Raw genomic sequence first — 3,804 nt, forward strand, 5'->3', positions numbered from 1 at the left:
TGGCTCCTCATAAAGCCAGGCTGACTCCAAAACTCAGACCCCAGCCCAGCATTTGGTTTCCAAACACACCAAATGTTGCTTTGCTTCTCTCTCTTAATTCCCATCATCTTTTCTTTCTCTCTTTATTTACTTCTTAATTTCCATGGCTCTTAATTTCCTGCCCCCCGAGCCCTGCTGAGCCCAGGCAGTGCCTACATGGGGCTGCCCTGCACAGCCTTTCCCTGCTCAGGGAAAGGTCATGGAGGGAGCTTGGTGTGAGGAGAAGAAAGGCAGTAGCAGACAGACAGACAGACAGACACAGCTCTCATTGGGGTCTGGCTGTGAGCTCTCTGAGAAAATGTCAGCTTGGGGAGGCTGGAGCAGCTTTAATCTGCAGTACAAGGGGATTAAGAGACTCCTTCTCACAGGACAAAAGGGAAGGGAGGGAGCGGAAGGAGCAGGACAAGGGGAGAATGAAGCCTGCAAGGGAGGAAGGGGGAAAGTTAAAGAGCTCAACTCTAAAGAGCATCGGGGCTTAAAGAGGGTAAGAAATGTGAAGTGGCCTGCACAGAAAAGGGGCTCTGGCCAATGGCTTGGCTTTGCTTTTTCACACTAAGCACACACACTTCAGGCTGCTCCAGGCCAGGCAACTTGTTATGTTTGGCTTTGTTGATTTTTGGGGGCAAAGGAGTAGGAGGAGGAAGCAGGAGGTTAATGAGGCTGTGCCAGATGGGACACTCCAGAGGAGCACTGGGCACTCTGTGCTTTAACCAGTGCTTCAGGGGCTTTGATCCTCACCCCTGCTGTCCCTCCAACCCTCCTTGTCCTCGAGGGCCAGGGTGGAGTGCAGGGGCCTGGGAACAGGAAGGAAGTAGGTGGAATTCCGGGATGCTGTCCTCAAGTACTGCTTGAGCAGCCCTTTCACCCGTCAGCAAGGCTGGGACAGGGAGAAGGGGACTGAAAGGGTAAGGGAAGAAGGGGACTTTAAATACTTTTCACAAAACAAATCAATGCATTAGTTGCAGGAGATGTAAATGCCAAGGAGACACCAACACAGACAAGGAGCTGTGCTCCAGCAGGGAAGGCAGGCACTCCAAACCTCAGAACCATGGGGGCTCTCAGGGCTGCATCTCAAACCAGCACAGGCCTGCTCTGCCTGATCAGCAAGGTTTGGATATGGCAAATGTCCTTGAAGGCAGGAGGACTTCTCCCCCATCAAGGACATATTTTAGTCTCCCAAAATCTTTGAAGAAATGGCAGGAGAGGAAAGTAGGACATCCATGAGTTGGGAGTTTCTCCCATGAACACTCACCAGCCACTGGCAAAGGAGAAAAGCAGGTTTCCAGCAGGCACTGAATTAACCAGGGCTGTAACAAGTTCTCCCACCTTACCCACATTCCCAGCTCCACAGCCTTACAACCAGGAGAGATGCTCCAGGAGAACACCAGGCCCAGTCAAAGAAATGTCTAAAGCAGCTTTTCCCTATTTTAGCAGCTCAGCACAATGCTGGGGCCTGGCTGGTGCACAAATTCTACCGAGAGGGGAAAAAAACCAACTCTGTAACATAATAAGCAAGTTCCAGACAGGAATTAAAGAGTATAGCATATCCAGCAGAGACAGGGGCTGCAGTGGCATTAAGGTAGGAAGAATATAATTACCTGAGCTGGACTGTGGCCAGGATAATGGTATTCATTTATTTCAGCAAAGCCAGAAGTGCCAAAACCTGGATTTCCCATTGAAACCCAGCAATGGCAAATCACAGCACCCTGGTTACATTCCTCAGCTCTTGGCTGGACAGAGCAGTGCTCCTGATAAGGGTGAAAAATTAACACTGACCCCACGAGGCCACGATGGGAGAGCTCACCCATCATGGTGAGCTTCATTTGGGGAGCCTGGTGGCACCCCAGTGCATTCCTGGTGGCATCCCAGTCCCATTCCTGGTGTTACTCCAGTGCCATTCCTGGTGGCCTCCCAGTGCCACTCCTGGTGCCATCCCAGTGCCATCCCTGGTGCCATCCCAGTGCCATTCCTGGTGCTATCCCAGTGCCATCCCTGGTGCCATCCCAGTCCCATTCCTGGTGGCCTCCCAGTGCCATTCCTGGTGTCACCCCAGTGCCATTCGTGGTGGCACCCCAGTGCCATTCCTGGTGCCATCCCAGTGCCATCCCTGGTGCCACCCCAATGCCATTCCTGGTGCTATCCCAGTGCCATTCCTGGTGCCATCCCAGTGCCATTCCTGGTGCCATCCCAGTGCCATCCCTGGTGCCACCCCAATGCCATCCCAGTGCCATTCCTGGTGTCACCCCAGTGCCATCCCTGGTGCCATCCCAGTCCCATTCCTGGTGCCATCCCAGTGCCATCCCTGGTGCCACCCCAGTGCCATCCCAGTGCCATCCCAGTCCCATTCCTGGTGCCATCCCAGTCCCATTCCTGGTGCCACCCCAATGCCATTCCTGGTGCCATCCCAGTGCATTCCTGGTGGCACACCAGTGCCATTCCAGGAGCCCAAGGCCATGCCTGCATCTGGCAGCCCCCAGAACATCCTCCCACTGCCCACAGTGAGCACTGAAACCTCGCTCGGGCACAAACTGAGCTCCAGCAGAGCCCTGAGTGTGATCTGGTATTAATTATCCTGTTCTGCAGAGATAAATGCTTAATCCTCTGGCTGTTGACACTGGAAATGGCCCAATCTAGCCCAGGGTGGATATTATCCCAGGGAACTTGGCTTCAGCCATGTCCCACATCATGTGCTGTGCAAATGTTCGCTGCCTTGCAGGGAATGGAGTTCTTAGGGTGCATGGGCTCCTCTGTGGCACAGCTAATCCACAAAAATACATGACCCAAGAATTCATTGTATCAGATTTTTCTTATTTCCTCTTTTTTTTTTTTTTTCCTTTGACATAATATTACAAATTTCATGTGGAATTCCTTGTTTTCAGACATTCCCTATTTCCTTACAGCTTAGCAGCTTTCCTGCTCCAGCACTGCCAGCAAGAAAAGCTTCCTAAGCAGAGCTGCCCAGGGGATGTGGAGATGGGTTTGAGGTCCCTGCTTCTAGGGGAGTCTTCCACTGATTGCCAGAAGAAAGCAAATAATCCACATTGCTTCCCTGGTTTTAGACTCCCTGGAGAGCCCAAATGGAGGAGTTTGTGTCAGGGAGAAAGCAGCAATGCTGATGGGGTGGGAAATTGTTCTGATTCCTGGCCAAGCTTTAAGGACTTTGGTCTCTCCCATGTCTGAGCAGTCCCCCTGTGTGCCAGAGGGAAAACCTGTCCCACCCCCACTGTCCCCTGCCCTGGCCACGCATTTTGTGACACCTGGGAGTCACCTCCCCCCTTCCCACTCACACCCAGCCTCCTCCCCACTTGTTCTTCTCTACCAAATGTCACAGACATCTTTCATGGAAAATCCTTTCCTTGGGATTTTTCCTCCTGAGAAGCTGAGAGGCCTCAGGAACAAAATGCAACCAATGGTTATCTGCTGCTGTGGAATGCAACAGGTGCATCTGGGATTGGTCTCATGTGGTTGTTTCTAATTAATGGCCAATCACAGCCCAGCTGGCTCGGACAGAGAGTCCAAGCCACAAACCTTTGTTATCATTCCTTCTTTTTCTATTCCTAGCCAGCCTTCTGATGAAATCCTTTCTTCTATTCTTTTAGTATAGTTTTAATGTAATATATATCATAAAATAATAAATCAGCCTTGTGAAACATGGAGTCAGATCCTCGTCTCTTCCCTCATCCTCAGACCCCTGTGAACATGGTAGTGAACCATGTAGTGAACATGGTCACTACAAAAGGCAGATTTTAAACTCTGACAGAGAAA

Source organism: Agelaius tricolor, unplaced genomic scaffold, assembly GCF_023055355.1.
Source record: "Agelaius tricolor isolate 1412-34295 unplaced genomic scaffold, bAgeTri1.0.p SCAF_29, whole genome shotgun sequence".
Taxonomy (NCBI): domain Eukaryota; kingdom Metazoa; phylum Chordata; class Aves; order Passeriformes; family Icteridae; genus Agelaius; species Agelaius tricolor.